We start from the raw sequence: 18,515 nt of genomic DNA on the forward strand, positions 1-18,515 counted from the left end.
GGTCCTGTGGCAAAGTGGCTGCTGATTGGAAACAGGTGCAGAGGTGATGCAGTGCAGAAATAATCACACACCAGGAAACTGCAATCCGTTTGGAAAAGGGGGTCTTTTATTTATAACTCCCGGTCTAGCGACCAAACAATAAACCTCCGGCAATACACACCAATGTGTAAAGCACGGAAGAAACAATAATAAATGGATTGCAGTCCAAATAATAAACTCATGTTATCCACCCCACAATAATACAGTACATGGTCACTAGTCCGGGTGCGTGCAGTAGTGCTCGTGGTGGGTGATAACAATTAAACAGTGACTGTGGTGTAGTGTTGTTCCGGGTAGTGCTGGCCCAAGGCGACAAAACAAACAAAACACTCACAAATCCTTTTTCTTATTTTTAGGGGTTTCTCCCAGTCCTTCCAGTTCCTTGTCTCTCAAACCAAGCAAAGGAGTAGATTGCGATTCTCAGTTCCCTTTTATGCTATCACGCATGACCCTTGGTAAAGGAGTGCAGCTGTCTCTACTATCTGCAGCTGCTACGTCGTTTCCTTTCCGGGTCAATACGTTCCTGCAACAGTCTCACCTTCTTCCAGACTGACGACTTCCCGGACCGGGGAAAGAAATGTCAGGCCAGCCCGTCGAAACAACTCTACTTTCGCTACTTAGTGCCCTCACAGGTCGGGAGGGAGATTTACAACCAAAACTCATTGTAATTCTGTCACAGGTCCTTATTTTCAAAACACCTGTTAATTTTACAAAACTACAGTGAGGCATCTACGTTATATATTTCAAGCTCTGTAAAGCACTCTCAAGGTGTTTTGCGTTTCATTTTTTAACGTTATTTTTTTTAATTAAAGAACGGAGGAAACACTCTGGAATTATGACCCTACCAGTTTTAACATACAGTATAGGCATAAGGAAAAGGTATACAATTGATTACTATGTATTTTTCATGGGCTGACTGAATGTTTTAAGTCTGCCTTGCCTCTTTTAAGATATTCATAGAAATAGTATGAATAACTCCCTTAAACCTATTCTGATAATGAACAATTGGAGATAGTGTTTGCATTGGATGGGCTTATAATGTTATCCCTGCAGATTCTGCACCTCATTTCAACAGGCTTTGCCAAAGCATGAACAGTATATTGATGTATCACATAAACATAGCAATGGTTAAAAAAGCCTAATGGATGAATTGGAGCTCATTATGTGATCGGTCATTATACATTGGTTTATCATGTTTCTAGGTTTTTTAGGGTTTGTAAGCTGTCGTCAAATTTACAATGTCTCAGTAAGGTCTTGTCAATAAAATCATCATGTTTATATATATATATATATATATATATATATATATATATATATATATATATATATATATATATATATATATATATATACAAAATAGACCTGAGAATTCAACTGGCAAGTAAATTAACCTGACAACATGTTAATGTTGCAGATTTATGAAAAGTCTGACACTAATTATTGGAAGAAAATATGTATCAAAAGACTCAAAGAGGCAATTTAATTAAACTCACTGTTTGCAGTTGACAACTAATGTTGACAAATGTATTAATGTAGAATCTTGCACTTTCAACATTAAAAGCAATTATAATGGCAACACAAATTGATTCAAATTTGGACCCTTAATCTGTCACAGACATCATCACCAAAGCTTGGAATAATATACCAATGCACTAAAGGGGGAACTACTTTCCCCTCAGAATGTAAAACCAAAAAAAATTATAATATAGCAGAAATAAAAATATGCAGCAATCTCTGGTATATATATATATATATATATATATATATATATATATATATATATATATATATACAGTACTGTGCAAAAGTTTTAGGCAGGTGTGAAAAAATGCTGTAAAGTAAGAATGCTTTCAAAAATAGACATGTTAATAGTTTATATTTATCAATTAACAAAATGCAAAGTGAGTGAACAGAAGAAAAATCTACATCAAATCAATATTTGGTGTGACCACCCTTTGCCTTCAAAACAGCATCAATTCTTCTAGGTACACTTGCACACAGTTTTTGAAGAACTCGGCAGGTAGGTTGGCCCAAACATCTTGGAGAACTAACCACAGTTCTTCTGTGGATTTAGGCAGCCTCAGTTGCTTCTCTCTCTTCATGTAATCCCAGACAGACTCGATGATGTTGAGATCAGGGCTCTGTGGGGGCCATACCATCACTTCCAGGACTCCTTGTTCTTCTTTACGCTGAAGATAGTTCTTAATGACTTTCGCTGTATGTTTGGGGTCGTTGTCATGCTGCAGAATAAATTTGGGGCCAATCAGATGCCTCCCTGATGGTATTGCATGATGGATAAGTATCTGCCTGTACTTCTCAGCATTGAGGAGACCATTAATTCTGACCAAATCCACAACTCCATTTGCAGAAATGCAGCCCCAAACTTGCAAGGAACCTCCACCATGCTTCACTGTTGCCTGCAGACACTCATTTGTGTACCGCTTTCCAGCCCTTCGGTGAACAAATTGCCTTCTGCTACAGCCAAATATTTCAAATTTTGACTCATCAGTCCAGAGCACCTGCTGCCATTTTTCTGCACCCCAGTTCCTGTGTTTTCATGCATAGTTGAGTTGCTTGGCCTTGTTTCCACGTCGGAGGTATGGCTTTTTGGCCGCAAGTCTTCCATGAAGGCCACTTCTGACCAGACTTCTCCGGACAGTAGATGGGTGTACCAGGGTCCCACTGTTTTCTGCCAATTCTGAGCTGATGGCACTGCTGGACATCTTCCGATTGCGAAGGGAAGTAAGCATGATGTGTCTTTCATCTGCTGCAGTAAGTTTCCTTGGCCGACCACTGCGTCTACGGTCCTCAACGTTGCCCGTTTCTTTGTGCTTCTTCAAAAAAGCTTGGACAGCATATCTGGAAACCCCTGTCTGCCTTGAAATTTCTGCCTGGGAGAGACCTTGCTGATGCAGTATAACTACCTTGTGTCTTGTTGCTGTGCTCAGTCTTGCCATGGTGTATGGCTTTTGACAGTAAACTGTCTTCAGCAACCTCACCTTGTTAGCTAAGTTTGGCTGTTCCTCACCCAGTTTTATTCCTCCTACACAGCTGTTTCTGTTTCAGTTAATGATTGTGTTTCAACCTACATATTGAATTGATGATCATTAGCACCTGTTTGGTATAATTGTTTAATCATACACCTGACTATATGCCTACAAAATCCCTGACTTTGTGCAAGTGTACCTAGAAGAATTGATGCTGTTTTGAAGGCAAAGGGTGGTCACACCAAATATGGATTTGATTTAGATTTTTCTTCTGTTCACTCACTTTGCATTTAGTTAATTGATAAATGTAATCTATTCTATCTATTCTATTTTTGAAAGCATTCTTACTTTGCAGCATTTTTTCACACCTGCCTAAAACTTTTGCACAGTACTGTATATATATATATATATATATATATATATATATATATATATATATATACAGTGCCTTGCAAAAGTATTCATACCCCTGACCAATTCTCTCATATTATTGAATTACAAATGGTACACTGAAATTTCATTCTGTTTGATATTTTATTTTAAAACACTGAAATGCAAAATCAATTATTGTAAGGTGACATTGGTTTTATGTTGGGAAATATTTTTAAGAAAAATTTAAAAAAACTGAAATATCTTGCTTACCTTACCATTGGCCTCCACCTGTGAACCATTGAAGTTGCTGTCACATTTTATGGATAAAAACCCCACTGTTGAAAGATCATTGGTCAGGCTGTGAATGAAGACCAAAGAGCATTCTACAGAAGTTAGAGATAAAGTAATACAAATGCATAGATTAGGGAAAGGGTACAAAATAATATCCAAGTGTTTGGATATCCCAGTGAGCACAGTTGGATCAATAATCAGGAAGTGGAAGCTGCATCACACCACCCAGGCACTGCCAAGAAAAGGCCGTCCCTCAAAACTTTGAAGGAGCTACAGAGTTCAGTGGCTGGGAGTGGAGTAATAGTGCACCAGTCAACCATATCAAGAGCTCTGCATAACACTGGCCTGTATGTGAGGGTGGCAAGAAAGAAGCCGTTACTCAAAAAGTACCATCTGAAAGCACGTCTGGAGTTTGCCAGAAAGCATGAGAGTGACCCAGCTGCGATGTGGGAAAAGGTTTTGTGGTCAGATGAGACCAAGATAGAGCTTTTTGGCCAAAACTCAAAGCGCTATGTGTGGTGCAAACCTAACACTGCCCATGCCTCAAGACACACCATCCCTACAGGGAAGTATGGTGGTGGCAGCATCATGCTGTGGGGATGCTTCTCATCAGCAGGGACTGGGCATCTTGTTAAAATTGAAGGAAGAATGGATGGAGCAAAATACAGGGAAATACTGCAAGAGAACCTGCATCAGTCCGCTAAAAAACTGAAGCTTGGGAGATAAATTAACCTTTTAGCAGGACAATGATCCCAAGCACAAGGCCAAAGCAACATTGGAGTGGCTCAAGAACAAAAAGGTGAATGTCCTACAGTGGCCCAATCAAAGTCCTGATCTCAATCCCATTGAGAATCTGTGGCACTATTTGAAAATTACAGTCCACAAGCGTCGTCCAACCAACCTGAACAACCTGGAGCAAATCTGCCAAGAAGAATGGGCCAAAATCACTCCAACACTGTGTGCAAAGCTGGTACATACTTACCCCAAAAGACTTAAAGCTGTTATTGCAGCGAAAGGTGGCTCTACCAAATATTAATGTGTTGGGGTTGAATACTTATGCAAGCAAGATATTTCAGTTTTTTATTTTTCTTAAAAATATTTCCCAACATAAAACCAGTGTCACCTTACAATAATTGATTTTGAGTTTCAGTGTTTTAAAATAAAATATCAAACAGAACGAAATTTCAATGTACCATTTGTAATTCAGTAATATTAGAGAATTAGTTAGGGGTCTGAATACTTTTGCAAGGCACTGTGTATATATATATATATATATATATATATATATATATATATATATATATATATATATATATACAGTCACCTCCAAAATTATTGGCACCCCTTGATAAAGATGAGCAAAAAAGGCTGTATAAAATAAACAACACAGGTAATGAGCTATATTTTATGCTCAAATATATGGGAAAACCATATTCTTTTATTCTAATACAATTGCTCAGAGAAAAACATTTTTATTATGTACAGTGGCTCTAAAAAGTATTCACCCCCGTCACACGGTTGGCTGAGTGGTGCCGTCAGATCCAGGAAATGAATACACAGAGACAGGACAGATGAGGTGAAATGATGAAAGCGCTGTTGCGCGGTTTATTATAAATAAAAGGTTTAAACAAACAGGACACGGCACTTTACGCCAAATAAAACAGATAAACAAAACGGACTAACACTTAAACAAAACGGTGGACGGACAGACAAACAAACACGGTGAGTCAAACAGTTATTATTATTATTCTTTTTGTTATATTTTATTTTACCTCCTTCTCCACACCCGTTCTCCACTCACCGAACACACAACCCCGAGTGAGTAAAACGTGCATCTATATATACTGTTGTGCTGGGATTCAATTACTAATTAATTATTCACTTGAATCCCAGCACGTGAATTAATTATGTGCAACCTCGTGCTCACATATTATATATTTTAAATGCACGTGAAGTGATGTGCAATCCCGTGCCTAAATACAATTATACATTTTAAATAACTCGTGCTGCACACACCCATTTATATCCCGTGCAGCCATCTCTATACACCAACATTAGCACACCACACGCAACATACAATACAGAAATGCACACAGGGGCGGGGCACATTGCCACAGCCCCCCTTGGACTTTTCCACATTTTATTGTGTTACAACATTGAAGCAACATGGAATCACACAGGTGGACTCCATTCAACTAATTATGTGACTTCTAAAGACAATTGGTTGCAACAGAGATTATTTAGGTGTGTCATAGCAAAGGGGGTGAATACTTATGCAATCAATTATTTTCTGTTTTGTATTTGTAGATTTTATTTTTCACTTTTACATTATGGACTTTTTTTGTGTTGATCAGTGTCAAAAACTCCTAATTAAATCAATTTTGATTCCATGTTGTAACACAATAAAATGTGGAAAAGTCCAAGGGGGGTGAATACTTTTGAGAGCCAATGGAATAACATTTTTTCTTAAAAATATAGGTGTCAGAATTATTGATACCCCTAAAGATTCTTATAAATAAAATCAAACAAAATTAAATCTGCATTAATATTCTACTTCTTCAGTTCATCTCAGTCTTAAGGAACTGTATTGTGGCCTTCCATGGCTTCCTGTTTCACTGGGGTATAAAAATGAGGTAACACACATATGAAATCCATTTGTCATCCATCACCATGGGGAAAGGCAAAGAACTCACAATTGAAAAGAGACAAATGGTTGTTGACCTTCATAAATCAGGCAATGGGTACAAAACAGTAGCTAAAAAACTAAATATACCACTTACCACTATTAGGGCAATAATTAAGAAGTTCAAAACCACTGGAACAGTGGTAAACTTGCCTGGTAGAGGACGCAAGTGTATCTTGCCCCCACGCACATTGAGACAGATGGTTTGGGAGGCAAAGGGAAATCCAAGGACCACAGTTGGAGAATTACAGAACGTGGTTGCATCTTGGGGTCACCAAGTCTCTAAATCTACAATTAGATGCCACCTATACACATATATACACACACACACACACACACACACACACACACACATATATATATATATATATATATATATATATATATATATATATATATATATATATATATATATATAAGAATCCATTTAAAATACAGCAAATATTTTTTAAATCAGTATTTTAATGCCCTTTATTGTGTGTTTTCAGTCACACTGTAAGTAGGTTCCAGATATTCTATTAAATTTGGCAAGATTAGCAATATACAAGAAATTTTATTTAAATATTTTTGGTTAAATTTGATTAGAGGATGAATTTCACAGAATTACATCTTCAGTTATGCTTAAAGTAAATCACTCTATTTGTTTTCCTTTATTAACTGATGGATTTGATTTAGTAATATATGGAACTACTGTACAGTTATTATTCCAAACAGAAAAAACAATCACATTTTAGAAATATACTCCAAAAATGAATCTTTCACACACAGCTACTATAGGAAACGACAGTCTCATTTATAAAATGTGTTCTGAATGCTTTGTAACTATGATAAGGGCATGCACTTTATTTTAAACTACAATTTATTTGCTGAAAGTAAAAGCTCCAATTCAAGCTTGATTGCTTGACTTAATGCTTTTTTTACAGGCTTTCTCAAAATTAAAACAGCTTTCCATACTTCAAATCATCATTGCCTCAGTCTAACTGGTAGAAAGCTATTAAAAGTCATTAAACAACCTCAAAACATTTCTTTTCGCCCTGCTATTTTTCATTTTCATTTAACCTTTATTTTATTTTATAAGTAGCCGCAAACTGAAATGAATACACCCAAAAACAGTGGACACTCTGGGAAGAACCAATCTAATAAATGAATCTGATCTTAAATTGTAAACTGAAGCAGAGAACTGTAATAGGTTGTACAGATATAGTGGGGTTTTCCCAGTCAGGGTTCTATAAACTAACCTAAGCCAATGATCCAATCGCCGAGTGTGCAATGAAGGCCATTCAATCATAATGTAAAGATTGCAGTCATGAGTGAAATAAGAAGCAGCAGTTATAAATCTTATAGCAGAATGGTATAAAGCATCAAGTTTCCCCAAGCAGCTTTTGGGGCCATTTTGTAGACAACCTAGACAATTTTGTAGGCAACTCAATGCAGCAACTGAAAAGGACGCGTGCCCCTTGCCGAGAATAGATGACATCCTCAGTGCCTTGGGGTCGGCCCAGTACTTCTCTACACTTGACCTTACCAGTGGCTACTGGCAGATCGAAGTCTGTCCAGAAGACCGACCCAAGACAGCATTTACATCCCCTCAAGACCTACAGTGGGTCTACAGTGGCAAGTTTATCTGGATGACATTATTGTGTTCAGCTGCACCTTCGATGATCATATAAGACACCTGGGACAAGTCTTCCAGAGACTGCAGGAGGCTAGCCTTAAGTTGAAGCCAAGCAAGTGTCACTTGCTACACAACACGGTTCATTACCTGGGTCATGTAGAGGTCAATTTTCAAAGGTGAGTAAGGGATTTAGACGGGTGTAACTCTGCTTTTTAGACGTTTTTGTCTAGCGTCTAGTGTAAGAGCAATTGTCTGAAGCATCTAATATTTCCACCTGAAGCCCTTAGACGTCTGTTATCGTCTATTGGTGTCTATTCTTTTTTGACCTCATTAACATTTTTTATGTGTGATTGTCAGACTATGTCGACGTCTAGAAACAGTAGTTTAGACATCAAAAGTTACACCTGCTGCAACGCAGTGTAAAGCACTTCTATAAAATGGGGAAGTTCCGTGCGAGTTTAAAGGCGCAATGGCAGATGTATTACTAGAACTGGTTTCTGTACGAGCTGCTCGAAGAAGAGCAATAAGACGAATTAGGGCATACAGTGAAAGGGTCAACCTTCCCCGACTTCCTTATTTAGAATTACCAGTGGACAAAGTTATTGGACGTTTCTGCCTCAATAAACAAGAGATTTTAAGTCTGTGTGAAGAATTAGCATTAGCAGGAATTGAAGGACTTGTTGCAGTAGTAATGTCTTAAAATAATAACATTGTTAATTGTCCCATAACAACACATTAACAATTGTATTTAATATGCATTATATTACTCAAGATTTATATTAGTGTAATATGAACCATTATAGCAACATTAAAATCAGTGGGCATTAGAATTATTTCTAAACTATCACATAGATATGTTTGTGCAAACAGTAATTCCTTATATATATATATATATATATATATATATATATATATATATATATAGGTTGATAAGAAAAAATATTTAAAAAATAAAATAAAAATAATGTACACAAAAAGTTTAAATGCTTAAAAAAAATTGTAGTACATTATTTTTATTTTATTTTTTAAAAATGTTTCTTATATCAACCTTCATTTTTGTACACTGCAGTTCTACCTTCTCTGAAACCTATATATATATATATATATTGTGATATAGCGGGTGGTGAGAGACGGCAGGGAGGGGGTTAAAACCTCCCTGCAAAGAAAAAGGAAAAAAAAAAGATGTGAAAATGCACCTTTTTGTTTGATTTGTGTTGTTTTATTGTTTCATTTGATTTTCTAATTGATTTCTTAATTGTATTATTGTTTAGTTTAATTGTTTTATTAATTATCATCCGCACCTGGGCTATTAGGGAATTAGACCCAGGTGCGGGGGTTTAAAAGGAGAGCAAGCAGTCTGCTCGGGGCTGCTGAGAGGAAGGAGGCAGAGAGGTGCGCTGTCTCCGAGTAGCCAAAGGAAGAGAAAGTAAGTGCTGTTTGAAACCAGTGTGTTTAGGAAGGACGGGTAAACAGCATAGCTGTCCCGCGTTAGTCAGGGTGTTCCTGAAAGTCGAGTTAGTGCTCCAGAAGAGCTAGGTGTTTATTTTGTGTGCTTTGTTTTACTTTTGTGTTTATTAAAAAAAAAATAGCGCAGCCGCGCTGAAAAAAATCCATTTGAGTGTCCTGGGTCGTATTTTAAAGGGGCAATGAACCCGAGCGAGGTTCGATCGTTTACATATGGTGGCAGAGAGTGTGGGCGCCCCTAAGACCCAGAAAATGGACCTACTACAGATGATCGAGCAGATCTATAGAAATGCCGCTGCTCAGAAGGAGCAGCTGGAGAGATGGGAGAGAGAGATGGGGTTGGCTCCAGTGAAGAGGAGGGAGCCAACAGAATTGGAGCTGTTGCTCCAAGAGTGGGAGCAGGCTAGTGGAGCTCCGCAGCCTCCCGAGCCAGAGGGGGAGGAGCTGCCACTGCCAGAGCCCAGAGGGGAGGAGCTGCCGCTGCCAGAGGCCAGAGGGGAGGAGCTGCCGCTGCCAGAGCCCAGAGGGGAGGAGCTGCCGCTGCCAGAGCCCAGAGGGGAGGAGCTGCAGCTGCCAGAGCCCAGAGGGGAGGAGCTGCCGCTGCCAGAGCCCAGAGGGGAGGAGCTGCCGCTGCCAGAGCCCAGAGGGGAGGAGCTGCAGCTGCCAGAGCCCAGAGGGGAGGAGCTGCCGCTGCCAGAGCCCAGAGGGGAGGAGCTGCCGCTGACAGAGCCTAGAGGGGAGGAGCCGCTGCTTCTGGAGCCCGGGGAGGAGGTGGAACGCATACCTCCACCACAGCCCCGACCACCACCCCTACGGTCCAGTCCGGCGCTGCTGTGTCCAGTCCCTCACTCCTCGCTCCAGGACACCCGGCCGGTCTTCCTGGACCTTCCTGCGCTGGACCTAGAGCCCAGGTGTCTGCAGCACTGGCCACAGCTTTGCCCCTGGTTCCCTGCTCCGCTCTCCCCGAGCACCCAGACGTCGCTGGGCTGCTGCCAGACGTCGCTGTCACTCCCCCTGTTCGCTGCTTCGCTTCCCCTGGGTGATCGGACATCACTGCGCCGGTTCCCAGGGGAAGATCTCTGTCCACTGCTGCATCCTCCAGTGCCACGGTCTACGCTCCGGTCGCCCCTGTTGAGCCGTTGGGTCCCCTTGTCGCCGGTGCGTGGTCCCTACCTGGCTGAGCCGGGACGTGGACCGATCCACCCTCAAGCCTGCCCGTGGAAGAGGGCAAGAAAGGACATTTATGGACTTGAGGGTGGGTGGTTGTGTTTTAGGGGAGGAGGTGGCCGTCTCGTGGCCTGTGTCTTGTAAAGACAAGAGGGGAGGTGTGTGATATAGCGGGTGGTGAGAGACGGCAGGGAGTGGGTTAAAACCTCCCTGCAAAGAAAAAAGGAAAAAAAAAAGATGTGAAAATGCACCTTTTTGTTTGATTTGTGTTGTTTTATTGTTTCATTTGATTTTCTAATTGATTTCTTAATTGTATTATTGTTTAGTTTAATTGTTTTATTAATTATCATCCGCACCTGGGCTATTAGGGAATTAGACCCAGGTGCGGGGGTTTAAAAGGAGAGCAAGCAGTCTGCTCGGGGCTGCTGAGTGGAAGGAGGCAGAGAGGTGCGCTGTCTCCGAGTAGCCAAAGGAAGAGAAAGTAAGTGCTGTTTGAAACCAGTGTGTTTAGGAAGGACGGGTAAACAGCGTAGCTGTCCCGCGTTAGTCAGGGTGTTCCTGAAAGTCGAGTTAGTGCTCCAGAAGAGCTAGGTGTTTATTTTGTGTGCTTTGTTTTACTTTTGTGTTTATTAAAAAAAAAAATAGCGCAGCCGCGCTGAAAAAAATCCATTTGAGTGTCCTGGGTCGTATTTTAAAGGGGCAACGAACCCGAGCGAGGTTCGATCGTTTACAATATATATATATATATATATATATATATATATATATATATATATATATATATATATATATATAATTTTTGTTACTTTCTACTAAACATTACGTTATCGCAGCACCTGCAAAATGCATGTTTATTTAAAAATGAATTACTGACACAAATACAGTAATGGGAGGATATACATTGATTAATCTGATTCATTTTGTGGACATTTAACTTAGGCTACCAATTTGATTTTGTGTTTTGGCAAATATATCTACTCCGGCAATTCCTTCCAAATTGATACGACGAATAGAACCAAAAACACTTTGTTTACAAGAAAGGTATACTTCCAATACAATCATATAAGCACGAGATTTAAACCGACTTTGGACAAGGCCTCAGTACAGCTCAGTGCATATGTTTGTATTAGAAAGCACAGATATCCATGGAGTCAATTTGAAAGAGATGAAAAGACTTTTACAAGATTTGATATTTATACCTTTATAAACAATTGACTCCACTCCCATTTGTCTTACTTCTGTACAATGATAGGGGTTTCCACTCTATCATTGCACACTCCCTCTGTGGGGGAAGGGGGGGGGGAGGGTTGCATACCATGTTGTACCTAGCAGTGCACATCTATCTTGTCTTTCAGTTCCCCTCCCCCATCTCACACTATCTCTGCTAGTCACCTGCCTTTGGTGTTTAGCTCAGACACCCATCTGTGACTTTGAGTCATGTTAGACTCATGCAAAACTGCACATAGCTGGTTTTGCCGATGTGAAATGAAAGAACTTGAAACCTACACAATACTGTATAGAAACTTTATATAAAAGCATATTAAAGCAACTGAATCTGTAAGCACATTAAAACGACCATAAAAACACATTCACACATAATTTAAACACTGTTCAAAAACAACTTAACTATAAAAGACACACACATATACACATAATGTAAAACTTATAATTAATGACATAATTAATACCTCATGCAGAAAGCCATCACTACAAGGGCTTTTTCTTCAAGAGGGGTCAAATATGTAATAGTCTGAGCAGGCCCACCTGGTTTGTAATATTTTGTGTCTGTCCTGCATGATTTATATACTTAAGAATTTCATCAGAATTTCAACTTCAAGGTTTTCTATTAGCTGCTTTTTAGGATGCTGTACCAGATGTCCCAGCCTCATTGCTGCTCGCCAGTGTGTGCAATAAAGATGCGCATAGATCTGTTCTAAAATAGGTAACAGTTGGCCCACAGTCTAAATGTCTAACTATAGCCGAAATACATCACTTCCTGTTGAGTTGCATACATTAATACGACTAAATAATTTGAATAGGCGCAGGGCTGACTAAAGTCTAAATCTCTGACAATCACATTTACCTTTAGACGTCTAAATCCAATTAGAACCTATGAGATAAGTTAGCCGTCGCTGACATAAATATTACACCGTGTAACAATTTTTTTTTTTTTTTTGGTTCCTGGGTAGTAAGTGTTATTTCCTAATTGCTTATGCCTCAAAAGTATAGAAAATGGCTATTATTCCCCACAAACTTTGCTTTTGTAACCAGGACAGTGATATTTTGAAATTTACCTATTTTCCAGAACACTCCAGATAGAATCAGTGCTGAGTAAACTTGGAGTAACTTCTAGAACTTTCCAGTAATATAAATAGTAGTATAAATACAGGGGCCAATGTCTGCGGCCAATTTATCAAGACAAGAGCGAAAATGTACTCCGTGGAAGCATCTGCTAAGATGTGTGAGGCCTACAAGGCATATTTCGGCATGCCTGCCGGGGATCAAGACAAACCCTGGGCACCTCATTTCACCTGCGAGCACTGCAAAAAAACTCTGGAAGGTAACATGGAGAATTGTTGCTCGGAATTTTATGTTATAAAATTTGTTAACATTTTTAAAATTGTAAAAGTTTTTAATTTTAAAATGTTTTACAATTTTCAATGTTATTGAAAAAATATATCATATATATCATAAATATATCATAATGTTGCGAGAATCTCTGTGGGGAGGAACAACGTCAACCGGAAGGTGCTGATGCCACCACTGCACATCAAATTGGGCCTTATGAAACAATTTGTCAGCGCTCTAGATAAGGAGTCGGCAGCCTTCAAGTACCTTCAAGACTTCTTCCCTAAGCTGTCTGAGGCAAAGGTCAAAGCCGGTGTCTTCGTCGGACCACAGATAAAGAAGATCCTGGAGTGCAATGAATTCCCCAAGAAGCTCACTAGTAAGGAGAAAGCGGCTTGGAACAGCTTTGTCGCAGTGGTTCGGGGCTTCCTGGGCAATCACAAGGCCGAAAACTATGTGGAGCTGGTTGAGACTCTGGTGAAGAACTACGGCACAATGGGCTGTAGGATGTCCCTCAAAGTCCATGCTCATCTTGATAAATTCAAGGAGAACATGGGAGCGTACTCGGAGGAGCAAGGCGAGCGCTTCCACCAGGATATACTGGACATTGAACGCCGCTACCAAGGACAGTATAACGAGAACATGATGGGAGACTACATTTGGGGGCTGATTCGAGAAAGTGATTTACAGTATAATCGTAAATCTCGAAAAACTACTCACTTCTAAATCTTTTCTAGTCATTTTTGTATTACTTTAGTATAAATACATGTTAATTTGGATTCATATGTTGTTTTTTTCTGACTTTATGTGAACGAAAAGACACAAATTCGCCCGTTTTCTCATTGGAAATAGGTAAATTTCAAAATATCACTGTCCTGGTCACAAAAGCAAAGTTTGTGGGGAATAATAGCCATTTTCTATACTTTTGAGGCACAAGCAATTAGGAAATAACACTTACTACCCCGGAACAAAAATTGTGTTATTGATGTCTGTCCTGTGCGGGTTCTCCCAGAAGACAATGGGATGAAACGCATGTGAGTGGCACAGGCTGAAAATTCAATACTTCACATCATCAAGGGTGGACTGGATCGAAGCAAGACTGCAACCTCCGGCCACACTTGCAACAGATGATCACATTGCCCTACCATACATCAACAACTGGAAAGAACTGCAACTTTGTCAGAGGCTGATCTGTCACAAAACCCAAACAAAACATTGTCAGCAGGGGGAGCTACAAATTGTGGTTCCAGCAAAAATTGTCCAAGAGATATTGGAGCGGCTCCATGGAGGACCTGAAGGTGGCCACTCAGGCACAGGAAAAACATCGAGGAAGGTTCAGGAAAGGTATTGGTGACCAGGTTGGTGTCGGGATGTAAAAGACTGGTGTCGCAGCTGCAGAATCTGTGGTAGCTGGAAAAATCCCAACCAAAAAGACAGAGCACCAGTGATAACCTATCCTGTTTCAAGATGTTTTGAACACGTTGCAGTGGACCTGTATGGAGAGCTCCCTGTAACACATGAAGGGAATCGCTATATAATGGTTGTGGTGGATTACTTCACCAAATGTCCCGAAGCATTTGCTATTCCTGACATCAAAGCCAAGACCATCACACAGACATTGGTTGAACAGTGGGTCAGCAGGTTTGTGTTCCGGAGTCACTTCATTCTGACCAGGGGCGCCAGTTCGAGGCAACACTGTTTAAAGAAATGTGCCATACTCTTGGGAGTCCGGAAAATACGGACCTCCCCCAATCACCCTGTGGCAAAGTGGTTGCAGCGCGCAGGTGTAGAGGTGATGCAGTGCTCAAGACAATGACAGACAACAAAGTACTGGTGAAATGGAGGTTTATTTTTGTAATCCAAAGTCTGATGACAAAACAGTAAACAATAATGATAACAGACAATGGTTTGCAATGGTTTGCATATTGCTCTGTTTAATCCACGGGTTGGCCCCGAAATAATAGTCCCGATATTTAAACACCCACACGTAACACAAACATGATCACAAGTCCACAGTGAGTGCTATAGTGCTCGTGGCGCAAATACAGTTAATCGTGTCACAAGTGCAATATTGTCTGGGCTTAGTGCTAGCCTTTAGCGACAGCTCCAGATCGTGTTAGCCATCTAATAACAAAAAACAGTTTTTAGACATGACAAAACAAACGAAACACTCACAATTACAATACGGGACTACTTCCGGTTTAGCGTTAACCATAACAAAGGAATAACAAAGGAATCATCACCTCGCTACGTCCCCTTATATACCGTCAATCAAGTCCCCTTCGTCAACGATTGCAACCGCTCCTCCAATCCGCGGCTGCAACATCGTTTCCCTTCCGGCTCGATGATTTAGTGTACCGTAGCTCCGCCCCCTTCATAGATGTCCGATTTCTGCCTAACCCTGGGAATGAATTGTCTGGCCATCCAGTCCAGGTCACTCTGTTCCCTTTACACAGCACCCTCATAGGTCAGGAGGGAGATTTATCACCAAGAATCATTCTGTCTCTGTCACATATCCCACCGCTCAGAGTGGAGCTGAAGGAACCTTTCCCATTATTCTCTCCTCCCGGGAAACATAATCTGAACTTTGATGTGACCTCCCGAGCTAACCGTGACAGAGTGAATAAAATATTGCATACAGACACTCATTTGTTTTATTAAAAAAAGTAAGAATAACTGTGACAGAGCGCAAACGAATCCTAGTCAACAATCTCCCTCCCGACCTGTGAGGACACTGTATAACCGGAGCAGAGTGCCCCGTAATGGATGGTTTGGCAGTTAATTCCAGGGTCAGTTGGAAGCCGGCCATCCAGGAAGGGGGCAGGGTTTAATGCGGTAGGCGATGTGTCAGTCACGGATTGGAGGAAGCGTGATTGGCCACGCCACCGAAAGAGTGCGTGACGGAGGGTATTTAGGTGAAGTGGCCTCAGTGATCTGTTCCTTGTGGTTACTGCTAGGACTGAAAAAGGAAACGATTTATTAGTGTTGTAAGTGTTTCGTATTGTATTTGTTTGTTCTGCTAACTGTTTTTTATTTGTGTTGTCAGACTGCTAAGCACTAACCGGGAGCTGTCGCTACTAGCCAGCATTAACCCTTTGCGGTCCTATGTTGGACCTGGTCCGACATTGCAATTATTCCTATCTGGTCCAATATCAGACCCTGTCCGACATCATCAAAAAAACGCAAAAAACGGGTTTCTAGTCGTTTTTTCTCTGGAAAAAGCCGAGAAAACCATTCAATGGCCGAGTGGGAGCGACAGGAGCGGGGACAAGCCGGAAAAAAAGGGCGTATCTCATGAATAGTCATATGTGCCCCTGGCATCAGATAGGGGTGGCCATAAGGAAACAAGCTGGCTGATACTGCATCAGCACTCAGAGAATATCACGGACATTTGCAAAGCTTTTTTCAGATGTTATAGTAATAAAATAATGACTTGGATCGCATTATTGAGGCGTTTGGTGATAAAACGAGTGATCAGGAGATGATTGATCGGTATGTATGACTATTATTATTATTATTATTATTATTATTATTTATTTATTAGCATATGTGAAAGCTATAGCGAACAAAAGGGTGGGGCGGGGCTGGAGATGCCTTGTTGATATGCAGGGCCTTTTAAACCCGTTTGACTGTGGAAAAAAAAATACTTTTAAACAGCGCGTCTAAAATTAACTGCGCGTGTGAAAATAAATTGGACCTGACGTGCCTGACACGCACTTAATAAATGGACTGCAAAGGGTTAAACCCGGGCTGCATTGCACCACTTTTTGGGACTGTAAACCCTTGTGTGGTGGAGTGTCCCGCCCCTATGTATATGTACACTGTTTTATTATTATTTGTATTATTGTTTGCGGCGCAGATAAAAGCCGCCACCATTATCTGTTATTGTTTTTGTCTTTTTAAAAACCTCGTGAGGATGACTGATCAGCTACTGATTATTTAACTAGCTTACAGTCGCGCATCCTTACTAAACTCGTGCAGACTATGGCAGAGGGGTAATAAGATAATTAACAGCTAGTTAACCCCTCGGCCAGGATATAAAAGCCTGCAGCTATCTGCGCTGAGGGGAGAGTGTCAGAGGCGAGACGTGTTTTGTGGAGAGTGAGAGAGAGAGAGAAAAACAATTGCTATATATATAAATATACTTGTTTCCATTATTGTTTGTTTATTTGTTTGGCCAACGTGCCCTTTTGTTTAGTGTTTTGGTGTTTGTTTTGTTTAAACCTTTTGTTTTGTTTATTTAATAAAATAGCTGAGCGCCGCAGTGCTCAGTTTCACCACCGCCATTCCTTGCCTTTGTTTACTTCCTGGTCCGTGACGTCACCACCTACATGCCACTCAGCAACAGCTCGGTCACACCTTGTTTTGCACGGAGCGATACACATGGCTGTGTAGCGCCCGTGCTTATTAGTTAAGTGTTATTGACACACAACCCAGACAAAGGAGCTGTTTTATTGAACTTTAACTGTCAGTGTGTGTTATTATTGCACTGCACCAACTACACCTGTGTACTACCAACCACACGTTCACAATAACACAGAAAAATCAAGCCATAAGCAAGGCAAATAGGTAATGCTTTATTTTGCTTGACATAAACAGTATTTGACATGCAGTCATCCTTTTTATTGAAGTTCAGCTGCATATAAATAAACATTACATAGATATGTAATAAGGAAGTGTAACCAAATAACAAAGATCGGTGTTATTCAAAACCTTAATAACTAATATTTATTTGGTGGCGCATCAAACTATCAATATACAGTATGAAGAAACATACTCAACATACATAAACAAATAGCAATGTCAGTATAATGTGACAGAAGTTATATAGTTTTGTATTAACACTGGTGGAAATTGAAAAGCAGGGAAGAACAGGATGCCTGAGTGTAATTTGGACAGATTGGTACTGTGTAGGATGAGTGGTGTTGGGTTAATGGGCAATAATGTCTCAAAGATGGAAGCTCAGAATAGGGCCAATCTGGGACAGGACTAGTACTGTCCATAGGAGTAAAGAAGACATGAGCAGCCAGCAAATGAAGGAAGATGCAACAGCTCTTTGAAAGCAGTTCTACCCTCTCAGTCCTTAAGAAAACATTCCTTTAAACAGTCTTAAAACTGTTTCTGTTTCTATGATTTTTAAGGTTATATTTTCCTATCCCTAACATAGATATCACTTTACATTGCTCATATAATATTTTTGAAACTTGTATTTCAAATATATTTTGTTTTTAGTTTTATTTATTTATTTATTTTTCCCCCTTGAACCCTAAATTCTTATTTTTTCCAAAACGGGTTTATTTTTTCTAAAACGGGTTTATTTTAGTCTTAC

This window comes from Acipenser ruthenus, chromosome 12 (assembly GCF_902713425.1).
Source record: "Acipenser ruthenus chromosome 12, fAciRut3.2 maternal haplotype, whole genome shotgun sequence".
Classification (NCBI taxonomy): domain Eukaryota; kingdom Metazoa; phylum Chordata; class Actinopteri; order Acipenseriformes; family Acipenseridae; genus Acipenser; species Acipenser ruthenus.